Raw genomic sequence first — 16398 nt, 5'->3', positions numbered from 1 at the left:
CACAGAAAATATATATTTTTTTGGTTTGGACTGGAGTGTACTTTGGGGGTTACAGCACCCTTTAAAGGACAAGCCAGCCGGACCTTTACTTATGACACAGGCGCACGCTTGGCACTACTTTGTTGATGCACGTGCGGCTACTGCGCACACAATTCACAAACACAGAAAATATTTTTTTTTTGGTTTGGACTGGAGTGTACTTTGGGGGTTACAGCACCCTTTAACGGTCAAGCCAGCCGGCCCTTTACTTATGACACAGGCGCACGCTTGGCACAACTTTGTTGATGCACGTGCGGCTACTGCGCACACAATTCACAAACACAGAAAATAATTTTTTTTTTGGTTTGGACTGGAGTGTACTTTGGGGGTTACAGCACCCTTTAACAGTCAAGCCAGCCGGCCCTTTACTTATGACACAGGCGCACGCTTGGCACTACTATGTTGAGGCACGTGCGGCTTCTGCGCACACAATTCACAAACACAGAAAATATTTTTTTTTTTGGTTTGGACTGGAGTGTACTTTGGGGGTTACAGCACCCTTTAACGGTCAAGCCAGCCGGCCCTTTACTTATGACACAGGCGCACGCTTGGCACAACTTTGTTGATGCACATGCGGCTACTGCGCACACAATTCACAAACACAGAAAATAATTTTTTTTTTGGTTTGGACTGGAGTGTACTTTGGGGGTTACAGCACCCTTTAACAGTCAAGCCAGCCGGCCCTTTACTTATGACACAGGCGCACGCTTGGCACTACTATGTTGAGGCACGTGCGGCTTCTGCGCACACAATTCACAAACACAGAAAATAATTTTTTTTTTGGTTTGGACTGGGGTGTACTTTGGGGGTTACAGCACACTTTAACGGTCAAGCCAGCCGGCCCTTTACTTATGACACAGGGGCACGCTTGGCTCTACTTTGTTGATGCACGTGCGGCTACTGCGCAGACAATTCACAAACACTGAAAAATTTTTTTTTTTTGGTTTGGACTGGAGTGTACTTTGGGGGTTACAGCACCCTTTAATGGTCAAGCCAGCCGGCCCTTTACTTATGACACAGGCGCACGCTTGGCACTACTTTGTTGATGCACGTGCGGCTACTGCGCACACAATTCACAAACACAGAAAATATATATTTTTTTGGTTTGGACTGGAGTATACTTTGGGGGTTACAGCACCCTTTAAAAGTCAAGCCAGCCGGACCTTTACTTATGACACAGGCGCACGCTTGGCACTACTTTGTTGATGCACGTGCGGCTACTGCGCACACAAATCACAAACACAGAAAATAATTTTTTTTTTGGTTTGGACTGGAGTGTAGTTTGGGGGTTACAGCACCCTTTAATGGTCAAGCCAGCCGGCCCTTTACTTATGACACAGGTGCACGCTTGGCACTACTTTGTTGATGCACGTGCGGCTACTGCACACACAATTCACAAACACAGAAAATTATTTTTTTTTTGGTTTGGACAGGAGTGTACTTTGGGGGTTACAGCACCCTTTAACGGTCAAGCCAGCCGGCCCTTTACTTATGACACAGGCACACGCTTGGCACTACTTTGTTGATGCAAGTGCGGCTACTGCGCACACAATTCACAAACACAGAAAATAATTTTTTTTTTGGTTTGGACTGGAGTGTACTTTGGGGGTTACAGCACCCTTTAATGGTCAAACCAGCCGGCCCTTTACTTATGACACAGGCGCACGCTTGCCATTACTTTGTTGATGCACGTGCAGCTACTGCGCACACAATTCACAAACACAGAAAATAATTTTTTTTTTGGTTTGGACTGGAGTGTACTTTGGGGGTTACAGCACCCTTTAACGGTCAAGCCAGCTGGCCCTTTACTTATGACACAGGCGCACGCTTGGCACTACTTTGTTGATGCACGTGCGGCTACTGCGCACACAATTCACAAACACAGAAAATATTTTTTTTTTTGTTTTGGACTGGAGTGTACTTTGGGGGTTACAGCACCCTTTAATGGTCAAGCCAGCTGGCCCTTTACTTATGACACAGGCGCACGCTTGGCACTACTTTGTTGACGCACATGCGGCTACTGCGCACACAATTCACAAACACAGAAAATAATTTTTTTTTTGGTTTGGACTGGAGTGTACTTTGGGGGTTACAGCACCCTTTAACGGTCAAGCCAGCCGGCTCTTTACTTATGACACAGGCGTACGCTTGGCACTACTTTGTTGATGCACGTGCGGCTACTGCGCACACAATTCACAAACACAGAAAATAATTTTTTTTTTGGTTTGGACTGGAGTGTACTTTGGGGGTTACAGCACCCTTTAACAGTCAAGCCAGCCGGCCCTTTACTTATGACACAGGCGCACGCTTGGCACTACTATGTTGAGGCACGTGCGGCTTCTGCGCACACAATTCACAAACACAGAAAATAATTTTTTTTTTGGTTTGGACTGGGGTGTACTTTGGGGGTTACAGCACCCTTTAACGGTCAAGCCAGCCGGCAATTTACTTATGACACAGGGGCACGCTTGGCTCTACTTTGTTGATGCACGTGCGGCTACTGCGCAGACAATTCACAAACACTGAAAATATTTTTTTTTTTGGTTTGGACTGGAGTGTACTTTGGGGGTTACAGCACCCTTTAATGGTCAAGCCAGCCGGCCCTTTACTTATGACACAGGCGCACGCTTGGCACTACTTTGTTGATGCACGTGCGGCTACTGCGCACACAATTCACAAACACAGAAAATATATATTTTTTTGGTTTGGACTGGAGTATACTTTGGGGGTTACAGCACCCTTTAAAAGTCAAGCCAGCCGGACCTTTACTTATGACACAGGCGCACGCTTGGCACTACTTTGTTGATGCACGTGCGGCTACTGCGCACACAAATCACAAACACAGAAAATAATTTTTTTTTTGGTTTGGAATGGAGTGTAGTTTGGGGGTTACAGCACCCTTTAATGGTCAAGCCAGCCGGCCCTTTACTTATGACACAGGTGCACGCTTGGCACTACTTTGTTGATGCACGTGCGGCTACTGCACACACAATTCACAAACACAGAAAATAATTTTTTTTTTGGTTTGGACAGGAGTGTACTTTGGGGGTTACAGCACCCTTTAACGGTCAAGCCAGCCGGCCCTTTACTTATGACACAGGCACACGCTTGGCACTACTTTGTTGATGCAAGTGCGGCTACTGCGCACACAATTCACAAACACAGAAAATAATTTTTTTTTTGGTTTGGACTGGAGTGTACTTTGGGGGTTACAGCACCCTTTAATGGTCAAACCAGCCGGCCCTTTACTTATGACACAGGCGCACGCTTGCCATTACTTTGTTGATGCACGTGCGGCTACTGCGCACACAATTCACAAACACAGAAAATAATTTTTTTTTTGGTTTGGACTGGAGTGTACTTTGGGGGTTACAGCACCCTTTAACGGTCAAGCCAGCTGGCCCTTTACTTATGACACAGGCGCACGCTTGGCACTACTTTGTTGATGCACGTGCGGCTACTGCGCACACAATTCACAAACACAGAAAATATTTTTTTTTTTGTTTTGGACTGGAGTGTACTTTGGGGGTTACAGCACCCTTTAATGGTCAAGCCAGCTGGCCCTTTACTTATGACACAGGCGCACGCTTGGCACTACTTTGTTGACGCACATGCGGCTACTGCGCACACAATTCACAAACACAGAAAATAATTTTTTTTTTGGTTTGGACTGGAGTGTACTTTGGGGGTTACAGCACCCTTTAACGGTCAAGCCAGCCGGCTCTTTACTTATGACACAGGCGTACGCTTGGCACTACTTTGTTGATGCACGTGCGGCTAGTGCGCAGACAATTCACAAACACAGAAAATATTTTTTTTTTTGGTTTGGACTGGAGTGTTCTTTGGGGGTTACAGCACCCTTTAATGGTCAAGCCAGCTGGCCCTTTACTTATTACACAGGCGCACGCTTGGCACTACTTTGTTGATGCACGTGCGGCTACTGTGCACACAATTCACAAACACAGAAAATAATTTTTTTTTTGGTCTGGACTGGAGTGTACTTTGGGGGTTGCAGCACCCTTTAATGGTCAAGCCAGCCGGCCCTTTTCTTATGACACAGGCGCACGCTTGGCACTACTTTGTTGATGCACGTGTGGCTACTGCGCACACAATTCACAAACACAGAAAATATATATTTTTTTGGTTTGGACTGGAGTGTACTTTGGGGGTTACATCACCCATTAACGGTCAAGCCAGCTGGCCCTTTACTTATGACACAGGCACACGCTTGGCAATACTTTGTTGATGCACGTGCGGCTACTGCGCACACAATTCACAAACACAGAAAATAATTTTTTTTTTGGTTTGGACTGGAGTGTACTTTGGGGGTAACAGCACCCTTTAACGGTCCAGCCAGCCAGCCCTTTAGTTATGACACAGGCGCACGCTTGGCACTACTTTGTTAATGCACGTGCGGCTACTGCGCACACAATTCACAAACACAGAAAATATATATTTTTTTGGTTTGGACTGGAGTGTACTTTGGGGGTTACAGCACCCTTTAAAGGACAAGCCAGCCGGACCTTTACTTATGACACAGGCGCACGCTTGGCACTACTTTGTTGATGCACGTGCGGCTACTGCGCACACAATTCACAAACACAGAAAATATTTTTTTTTTTGGTTTGGACTGGAGTGTACTTTGGGGGTTACAGCACCCTTTAACGGTCAAGCCAGCCGGCCCTTTACTTATGACACAGGCGCACGCTTGGCACAACTTTGTTGATGCACGTGCGGCTACTGCGCACACAATTCACAAACACAGAAAATAATTTTTTTTTTGGTTTGGACTGGAGTGTACTTTGGGGGTTACAGCACCCTTTAACAGTCAAGCCAGCCGGCCCTTTACTTATGACACAGGCGCACGCTTGGCACTACTTTGTTGAGGCACGTGTGGCTTCTGCGCACACAATTCACAAACACAGAAAATAATTTTTTTTTGGTTTGGACTGGGGTGTACTTTGGGGGTTACAGCACCCTTTAACGGTCAAGCCAGCCGGCCCTTTACTTATGACACAGGGGCACGCTTGGCTCTACTTTGTTGATGCACGTGCGGCTACTGCGCAGACAATTCACAAACACTGAAAATATTTTTTTTTTTGGTTTGGACTGGAGTGTACTTTGGGGGTTACAGCACCCTTTAATGGTCAAGCCAGCCGGCCCTTTACTTATGACACAGGCGCACGCTTGGCACTACTTTGTTGATGCACGTGCGGCTACTGCGCACACAATTCACAAACACAGAAAATATATATTTTTTTGGTTTGGACTGGAGTGTACTTTGGGGGTTACAGCACCCTTTAAAAGTCAAGCCAGCCGGACCTTTACTTATGACACAGGCGCACGCTTGGCACTACTTTGTTGATGCACGTGCGGCTACTGCGCACACAATTCACAAACACAGAAAATAATTTTTTTTTTGGTTTGGACTGGAGTGTAGTTTGGGGGTTACAGCACCCTTTAATGGTCAAGCCAGCCGGCCCTTTACTTATGACACAGGTGCACGCTTGGCACTACTTTGTTGATGCACGTGCGGCTACTGCACACACAATTCACAAACACAGAAAAAAATTTTTTTTTTGGTTTGGACAGGAGTGTACTTTGGGGGTTACAGCACCCTTTAATGGTCAAGCCAGCCGGCCCTTTACTTATGACACAGGCGCACGCTTGGCACTACTTTGTTGATGTACGTGCGGCTACTGCGCAGACAATTCACGAACACAGAAAATATTTTTTTTTTTGTTTGGACTGGAGTGTACTTTGGGGGTTACAGCACCCTTTAATGGTCAAGCCAGCCGGCCCTTTACGTATGACACAGGCGCACGCTTGGCACTACTTTGTTGATGCAAGTGAGGCTACTGCGCACACAATTCACAAACACAGAAAATATTTTTTTTTTTGGTTTGGACTGGAGTGTACTTTGGGGGTTACAGCACCCTTTAATGGTCAAGCCAGCCGGCCCTTTACTTATGACACAGGCGCACGCTTGGCACTACTTTGTTGATGCACGTGCGGCTACTGCGCACACAATTCACAAACACAGAAAATATATATTTTTTTGGTTTAGACTGGAGTGTACTTTGGGGGTTACAGCACCCTTTAATGGTCAAGCCAGCCGGCCCTTTACTTATGACACAGGCACACGCTTGGCACTACTTTGTTGATGCAAGTGCGGCTACTGCGCACACAATTCACAAACACAGAAAATAATTTTTTTTTTGGTTTGGACTGGAGTGTACTTTGGGGGTTACAGCACCCTTTAATGGTCAAGCCAGCCGGCCCTTTACTTATGACACAGGCGCACGCTTCCCATTACTTTGTTGATGCACGTGTGGCTACTGCGCACACAATTCACAAACACAGAAAATAATTTTTTTTTTGGTTTGGACTGGAGTGTACTTTGGGGGTTACAGCACCCTTTAACGGTCAAGCCAGCTGGCCCTTTACTTATGACACAGGCGCACGCTTGGCACTACTTTGTTGATGCACGTGCGGCTACTGCGCACACAATTCACAAACACAGAAAATATTTTTTTTTTTGGTTTGGACTGGAGTGTACTTTGGGGGTTACAGCACCCTTTAACGGTCAAGCCAGCCGGCCCTTTACTTATGACACAGGCGCACGCTTGGCACAACTTTGTTGATGCACGTGCGGCTACTGCGCACACAATTCACAAACACAGAAAATAATTTTTTTTTTGGTTTGGACTGGAGTGTACTTTGGGGGTTACAGCACCCTTTAACAGTCAAGCCAGCCGGCCCTTTACTTATGACACAGGCGCACGCTTGGCACTACTTTGTTGAGGCACGTGTGGCTTCTGCGCACACAATTCACAAACACAGAAAATAATTTTTTTTTTGGTTTGGACTGGGGTGTACTTTGGGGGTTACAGCACCCTTTAACGGTCAAGCCAGCCGGCCCTTTACTTATGACACAGGGGCACGCTTGGCTCTACTTTGTTGATGCACGTGCGGCTACTGCGCAGACAATTCACAAACACTGAAAATATTTTTTTTTTGGTTTGGACTGGAGTGTACTTTGGGGGTTACAGCACCCTTTAATGGTCAAGCCAGCCGGCCCTTTACTTATGACACAGGCGCACGCTTGGCACTACTTTGTTGATGCACGTGCGGCTACTGCGCACACAATTCACAAACACAGAAAATATATATTTTTTTGGTTTAGACTGGAGTGTACTTTGGGGGTTACAGCACCCTTTAACGGTCAAGCCAGCCGGACCTTTACTTATGACACAGGCACACGCTTGGCACTACTTTGTTGATGCAAGTGCGGCTACTGCGCACACAATTCACAAACACAGAAAATAATTTTTTTTTTGGTTTGGACTGGAGTGTACTTTGGGGGTTACAGCACCCTTTAATGGTCAAACCAGCCGGCCCTTTACTTATGACACAGGCGCACGCTTGCCATTACTTTGTTGATGCACGTGCGGCTACTGCGCACACAATTCACAAACACAGAAAATAATTTTTTTTTTGGTTTGGACTGGAGTGTACTTTGGGGGTTACAGCACCCTGTAACGGTTAAGCCAGCTGGCCCTTTACTTATGACACAGGCGCACGCTTGGCACTACTTTGTTGATGCACGTGCGGCTACTGCGCACACAATTCACAAACACAGAAAATATTTTTTTTTTTTGTTTTGGACTGGAGTGTACTTTGGGGGTTACAGCACCCTTTAATGGTCAAGCCAGCTGGCCCTTTACTTATGACACAGGCGCACGCTTGGCACTACTTTGTTGACGCACATGCGGCTACTGCGCACACAATTCACAAACACAGAAAATAATTTTTTTTTTGGTTTGGACTGGAGTGTACTTTGGGGGTTACAGCACCCTTTAACGGTCAAGCCAGCCGGCCCTTTACTTATGACACAGGCGTACGCTTGGCACTACTTTGTTGATGCACGTGCGGCTAGTGCGCAGACAATTCACAAACACAGAAAATATTTTTTTTTTGGTTTGGACTGGAGTGTACTTTGGGGGTTACAGCACCCTTTAATGGTCAAGCCAGCTGGCCCTTTACTTATTACACAGGCGCACGCTTGGCACTACTTTGTTGATGCACGTGCGGCTACTGCGCACACAATTCACAAACACAGAAAATATTTTTTTATTTGGTCTGGACTGGAGTGTACTTTGGGGGTTGCAGCACCCTTTAATGGTCAAGCCAGCCGGCCCTTTTCTTATGACACAGGCGCACGCTTGGCACTACTTTGTTGATGCACGTGTGGCTACTGCGCACACAATTCACAAACACAGAAAATATATATTTTTTTGGTTTGGACTGGAGTGTACTTTGGGGGTTACATCACCCATTAACGGTCAAGCCAGCCGGCCCTTTACTTATGACACAGGCACACGCTTGGCAATACTTTGTTGATGCACGTGCGGCTACTGCGCACACAATTCACAAACACAGAAAATAATTTTTTTTTTGGTTTGGACTGGAGTGTACTTTGGGGGTTACAGCACCCTTTAACGGTCCAGCCAGCCAGCCCTTTAGTTATGACACAGGCGCACGCTTGGCACTACTTTGTTAATGCACGTGCGGCTACTGCGCACACAATTCACAAACACAGAAAATATATATTTTTTTGGTTTGGACTGGAGTGTACTTTGGGGGTTACAGCACCCTTTAAAGGACAAGCCAGCCGGACCTTTACTTATGACACAGGCGCACGCTTGGCACTACTTTGTTGATGCACGTGCGGCTACTGCGCACACAATTCACAAACACAGAAAATATTTTTTTTTTGGTTTGGACTGGAGTGTACTTTGGGGGTTACAGCACCCTTTAACGGTCAAGCCAGCCGGCCCTTTACTTATGACACAGGCGCACGCTTGGCACAACTTTGTTGATGCACGTGCGGCTACTGCGCACACAATTCACAAACACAGAAAATAATTTTTTTTTTGGTTTGGACTGGAGTGTACTTTGGGGGTTACAGCACCCTTTAACAGTCAAGCCAGCCGGCCCTTTACTTATGACACAGGCGCACGCTTGGCACTACTATGTTGAGGCACGTGCGGCTTCTGCGCACACAATTCACAAACACAGAAAATAATTTTTTTTTTGGTTTGGACTGGAGTGTACTTTGGGGGTTACAGCACCCTTTAACGGTCAAGCCAGCCGGCCCTTTACTTATGACACAGGCGCACGCTTGGCACAACTTTGTTGATGCACATGCGGCTACTGCGCACACAATTCACAAACACAGAAAATAATTTTTTTTTTGGTTTGGACTGGAGTGTACTTTGGGGGTTACAGCACCCTTTAACAGTCAAGCCAGCCGGCCTTTACTTATGACACAGGCGCACGCTTGGCACTACTATGTTGAGGCACGTGCGGCTTCTGCGCACACAATTCACAAACACAGAAAATAATTTTTTTTTTGGTTTGGACTGGGGTGTACTTTGGGGGTTACAGCACCCTTTAACGGTCAAGCCAGCCGGCCCTTTACTTATGACACAGGGGCACGCTTGGCTCTACTTTGTTGATGCACGTGCGGCTACTGCGCAGACAATTCACAAACACTGAAAAATTTTTTTTTTTTGGTTTGGACTGGAGTGTACTTTGGGGGTTACAGCACCCTTTAATGGTCAAGCCAGCCGGCCCTTTACTTATGACACAGGCGCACGCTTGGCACTACTTTGTTGATGCACGTGCGGCTACTGCGCACACAATTCACAAACACAGAAAATATATATTTTTTTGGTTTGGACTGGAGTATACTTTGGGGGTTACAGCACCCTTTAAAAGTCAAGCCAGCCGGACCTTTACTTATGACACAGGCGCACGCTTGGCACTACTTTGTTGATGCACGTGCGGCTACTGCGCACACAAATCACAAACACAGAAAATAATTTTTTTTTTGGTTTGGACTGGAGTGTAGTTTGGGGGTTACAGCACCCTTTAATGGTCAAGCCAGCCGGCCCTTTACTTATGACACAGGTGCACGCTTGGCACTACTTTGTTGATGCACGTGCGGCTACTGCACACACAATTCACAAACACAGAAAATAATTTTTTTTTTGGTTTGGACAGGAGTGTACTTTGGGGGTTACAGCACCCTTTAACGGTCAAGCCAGCCGGCCCTTTACTTATGACACAGGCACACGCTTGGCACTACTTTGTTGATGCAAGTGCGGCTACTGCGCACACAATTCACAAACACAGAAAATAATTTTTTTTTTGGTTTGGACTGGAGTGTACTTTGGGGGTTACAGCACCCTTTAATGGTCAAACCAGCCGGCCCTTTACTTATGACACAGGCGCACGCTTGCCATTACTTTGTTGATGCACGTGCAGCTACTGCGCACACAATTCACAAACACAGAAAATAATTTTTTTTTTGGTTTGGACTGGAGTGTACTTTGGGGGTTACAGCACCCTTTAACGGTCAAGCCAGCTGGCCCTTTACTTATGACACAGGCGCACGCTTGGCACTACTTTGTTGATGCACGTGCGGCTACTGCGCACACAATTCACAAACACAGAAAATATTTTTTTTTTTGTTTTGGACTGGAGTGTACTTTGGGGGTTACAGCACCCTTTAATGGTCAAGCCAGCTGGCCCTTTACTTATGACACAGGCGCACGCTTGGCACTACTTTGTTGACGCACATGCGGCTACTGCGCACACAATTCACAAACACAGAAAATAATTTTTTTTTTGGTTTGGACTGGAGTGTACTTTGGGGGTTACAGCACCCTTTAACGGTCAAGCCAGCCGGCTCTTTACTTATGACACAGGCGTACGCTTGGCACTACTTTGTTGATGCACGTGCGGCTACTGCGCACACAATTCACAAACACAGAAAATAATTTTTTTTTTGGTTTGGACTGGAGTGTACTTTGGGGGTTACAGCACCCTTTAACAGTCAAGCCAGCCGGCCCTTTACTTATGACACAGGCGCACGCTTGGCACTACTATGTTGAGGCACGTGCGGCTTCTGCGCACACAATTCACAAACACAGAAAATAATTTTTTTTTTGGTTTGGACTGGGGTGTACTTTGGGGGTTACAGCACCCTTTAACGGTCAAGCCAGCCGGCAATTTACTTATGACACAGGGGCACGCTTGGCTCTACTTTGTTGATGCACGTGCGGCTACTGCGCAGACAATTCACAAACACTGAAAATATTTTTTTTTTTGGTTTGGACTGGAGTGTACTTTGGGGGTTACAGCACCCTTTAATGGTCAAGCCAGCCGGCCCTTTACTTATGACACAGGCGCACGCTTGGCACTACTTTGTTGATGCACGTGCGGCTACTGCGCACACAATTCACAAACACAGAAAATATATATTTTTTTGGTTTGGACTGGAGTATACTTTGGGGGTTACAGCACCCTTTAAAAGTCAAGCCAGCCGGACCTTTACTTATGACACAGGCGCACGCTTGGCACTACTTTGTTGATGCACGTGCGGCTACTGCGCACACAAATCACAAACACAGAAAATAATTTTTTTTTTGGTTTGGAATGGAGTGTAGTTTGGGGGTTACAGCACCCTTTAATGGTCAAGCCAGCCGGCCCTTTACTTATGACACAGGTGCACGCTTGGCACTACTTTGTTGATGCACGTGCGGCTACTGCACACACAATTCACAAACACAGAAAATAATTTTTTTTTTGGTTTGGACAGGAGTGTACTTTGGGGGTTACAGCACCCTTTAACGGTCAAGCCAGCCGGCCCTTTACTTATGACACAGGCACACGCTTGGCACTACTTTGTTGATGCAAGTGCGGCTACTGCGCACACAATTCACAAACACAGAAAATAATTTTTTTTTTGGTTTGGACTGGAGTGTACTTTGGGGGTTACAGCACCCTTTAATGGTCAAACCAGCCGGCCCTTTACTTATGACACAGGCGCACGCTTGCCATTACTTTGTTGATGCACGTGCGGCTACTGCGCACACAATTCACAAACACAGAAAATAATTTTTTTTTTGGTTTGGACTGGAGTGTACTTTGGGGGTTACAGCACCCTTTAACGGTCAAGCCAGCTGGCCCTTTACTTATGACACAGGCGCACGCTTGGCACTACTTTGTTGATGCACGTGCGGCTACTGCGCACACAATTCACAAACACAGAAAATATTTTTTTTTTTGTTTTGGACTGGAGTGTACTTTGGGGGTTACAGCACCCTTTAATGGTCAAGCCAGCTGGCCCTTTACTTATGACACAGGCGCACGCTTGGCACTACTTTGTTGACGCACATGCGGCTACTGCGCACACAATTCACAAACACAGAAAATAATTTTTTTTTTGGTTTGGACTGGAGTGTACTTTGGGGGTTACAGCACCCTTTAACGGTCAAGCCAGCCGGCTCTTTACTTATGACACAGGCGTACGCTTGGCACTACTTTGTTGATGCACGTGCGGCTAGTGCGCAGACAATTCACAAACACAGAAAATATTTTTTTTTTTGGTTTGGACTGGAGTGTTCTTTGGGGGTTACAGCACCCTTTAATGGTCAAGCCAGCTGGCCCTTTACTTATTACACAGGCGCACGCTTGGCACTACTTTGTTGATGCACGTGCGGCTACTGTGCACACAATTCACAAACACAGAAAATAATTTTTTTTTTGGTCTGGACTGGAGTGTACTTTGGGGGTTGCAGCACCCTTTAATGGTCAAGCCAGCCGGCCCTTTTCTTATGACACAGGCGCACGCTTGGCACTACTTTGTTGATGCACGTGTGGCTACTGCGCACACAATTCACAAACACAGAAAATATATATTTTTTTGGTTTGGACTGGAGTGTACTTTGGGGGTTACATCACCCATTAACGGTCAAGCCAGCTGGCCCTTTACTTATGACACAGGCACACGCTTGGCAATACTTTGTTGATGCACGTGCGGCTACTGCGCACACAATTCACAAACACAGAAAATAATTTTTTTTTTGGTTTGGACTGGAGTGTACTTTGGGGGTAACAGCACCCTTTAACGGTCCAGCCAGCCAGCCCTTTAGTTATGACACAGGGGCACGCTTGGCACTACTTTGTTAATGCACGTGCGGCTACTGCGCACACAATTCACAAACACAGAAAATATATATTTTTTTGGTTTGGACTGGAGTGTACTTTGGGGGTTACAGCACCCTTTAAAGGACAAGCCAGCCGGACCTTTACTTATGACACAGGCGCACGCTTGGCACTACTTTGTTGATGCACGTGCGGCTACTGCGCACACAATTCACAAACACAGAAAATATTTTTTTTTTTGGTTTGGACTGGAGTGTACTTTGGGGGTTACAGCACCCTTTAACGGTCAAGCCAGCCGGCCCTTTACTTATGACACAGGCGCACGCTTGGCACAACTTTGTTGATGCACGTGCGGCTACTGCGCACACAATTCACAAACACAGAAAATAATTTTTTTTTTGGTTTGGACTGGAGTGTACTTTGGGGGTTACAGCACCCTTTAACAGTCAAGCCAGCCGGCCCTTTACTTATGACACAGGCGCACGCTTGGCACTACTTTGTTGAGGCACGTGTGGCTTCTGCGCACACAATTCACAAACACAGAAAATAATTTTTTTTTGGTTTGGACTGGGGTGTACTTTGGGGGTTACAGCACCCTTTAACGGTCAAGCCAGCCGGCCCTTTACTTATGACACAGGGGCACGCTTGGCTCTACTTTGTTGATGCACGTGCGGCTACTGCGCAGACAATTCACAAACACTGAAAATATTTTTTTTTTTGGTTTGGACTGGAGTGTACTTTGGGGGTTACAGCACCCTTTAATCGTCAAGCCAGCCGGCCCTTTACTTATGACACAGGCGCACGCTTGGCACTACTTTGTTGATGCACGTGCGGCTACTGCGCACACAATTCACAAACACAGAAAATATATATTTTTTTGGTTTGGACTGGAGTGTACTTTGGGGGTTACAGCACCCTTTAAAAGTCAAGCCAGCCGGACCTTTACTTATGACACAGGCGCACGCTTGGCACTACTTTGTTGATGCACGTGCGGCTACTGCGCACACAATTCACAAACACAGAAAATAATTTTTTTTTTGGTTTGGACTGGAGTGTAGTTTGGGGGTTACAGCACCCTTTAATGGTCAAGCCAGCCGGCCCTTTACTTATGACACAGGTGCACGCTTGGCACTACTTTGTTGATGCACGTGCGGCTACTGCACACACAATTCACAAACACAGAAAAAATTTTTTTTTTTGGTTTGGACAGGAGTGTACTTTGGGGGTTACAGCACCCTTTAATGGTCAAGCCAGCCGGCCCTTTACTTATGACACAGGCGCACGCTTGGCACTACTTTGTTGATGTACGTGCGGCTACTGCGCAGACAATTCACGAACACAGAAAATATTTTTTTTTTTTGTTTGGACTGGAGTGTACTTTGGGGGTTACAGCACCCTTTAATGGTCAAGCCAGCCGGCCCTTTACGTATGACACAGGCGCACGCTTGGCACTACTTTGTTGATGCAAGTGAGGCTACTGCGCACACAATTCACAAACACAGAAAATATTTTTTTTTTTGGTTTGGACTGGAGTGTACTTTGGGGGTTACAGCACCCTTTAATGGTCAAGCCAGCCGGCCCTTTACTTATGACACAGGCGCACGCTTGGCACTACTTTGTTGATGCACGTGCGGCTACTGCGCACACAATTCACAAACACAGAAAATATATATTTTTTTGGTTTAGACTGGAGTGTACTTTGGGGGTTACAGCACCCTTTAATGGTCAAGCCAGCCGGCCCTTTACTTATGACACAGGCACACGCTTGGCACTACTTTGTTGATGCAAGTGCGGCTACTGCGCACACAATTCACAAACACAGAAAATAATTTTTTTTTTGGTTTGGACTGGAGTGTACTTTGGGGGTTACAGCACCCTTTAATGGTCAAGCCAGCCGGCCCTTTACTTATGACACAGGCGCACGCTTCCCATTACTTTGTTGATGCACGTGTGGCTACTGCGCACACAATTCACAAACACAGAAAATAATTTTTTTTTTGGTTTGGACTGGAGTGTACTTTGGGGGTTACAGCACCCTTTAACGGTCAAGCCAGCTGGCCCTTTACTTATGACACAGGCGCACGCTTGGCACTACTTTGTTGATGCACGTGCGGCTACTGCGCACACAATTCACAAACACAGAAAATATTTTTTTTTTTGGTTTGGACTGGAGTGTACTTTGGGGGTTACAGCACCCATTAACAGTCAAGCCAGCCGGCCCTTTACTTATGACACAGGCGCACGCTTGGCACTACTTTGTTGATGCACGTGCGGCTACTGCGCACACAATTCACAAACACAGAAAATAATTTTTTTTTTGTTTTGGACTGGAGTGTACTTTGGGGGTTACAGCACCCTTTAACGGTCAAGCCAGCTGGCCCTTTACTTATGACACAGGCGCACGCTTGGCACTACTTTGTTGACGCACATGCGGCTACTGTGCACACAATTCACAAACACAGAAAATAATTTTTTTTTTGGTTTGGACTGGAGTGTACTTTGGGGGTTACAGCACCCTTTAACGGTCAAGCCAGCCGGCCCTTTACTTATGACACAGGCGCACGCTTGGCACTACTTTGTTGATGCACGTGCGGGTAGTGCGCAGACAATTCACAAACACAGAAAATATTTTTTTTTTTGGTTTGGACTGGAGTGTACTTTGGGGGTTACAGCACCCTTTAACGGTCAAGCCAGCCGGCCCTTTACTTATGACACAGGGGCACGCTTGGCACTACTTTGTTGATGCACGTGCGGCTACTGCGCAGACAATTCACAAACACTGAAAATATTTTTTTTTTTGTTTTGGACTGGAGTGTACTTTGGGGGTTACAGCACCCTTTAAAGGACAAGCCAGCCGGACCTTTACTTATGACACAGGCGCACGCTTGGCACTACTTTGTTGATGCACGTGCGGCTACTGCGCACACAATTCACAAACACAGAAAATATTTTTTTTTTTGGTTTGGACTGGAGTGTACTTTGGGGATTACAGCACCCTTTAACAGTCAAGCCAGCCGGCCCTTTACTTATGACATAGGCGCACGCTTGGCACAATTTTGTTGATGCACGTGCGGCTACTGCGCACACAATTCACAAACACAGAAAATAATTTTTTTTTTGGTTTGGACTGGAGTGTACTTTGGGGGTTACAGCACCCTTTAACAGTCAAGCCAGCCGGCCCTTTACTTATGACACAGGCGCACGCTTGGCACTACTTTGTTGAGGCACGTGCGGCTACTGCGCACACAATTCACAAACACAGAAAATAATTTTTTTTTGGTTTGGTCTGGGGTGTACTTTGGGGGTTACAACACCCTTTAAAGGTCAAGCCAGCCGGCCCTT

The sequence above is a fragment of the Taudactylus pleione genome, unplaced genomic scaffold (assembly GCF_031769625.1).
Source record: "Taudactylus pleione unplaced genomic scaffold, aTauple2 ptg001990l, whole genome shotgun sequence".
Lineage (NCBI taxonomy): Eukaryota > Metazoa > Chordata > Amphibia > Anura > Myobatrachidae > Taudactylus > Taudactylus pleione.
The sequence above is the reverse complement of the archived record's forward strand: the minus strand, read 5'-3'. Positions refer to the sequence as shown.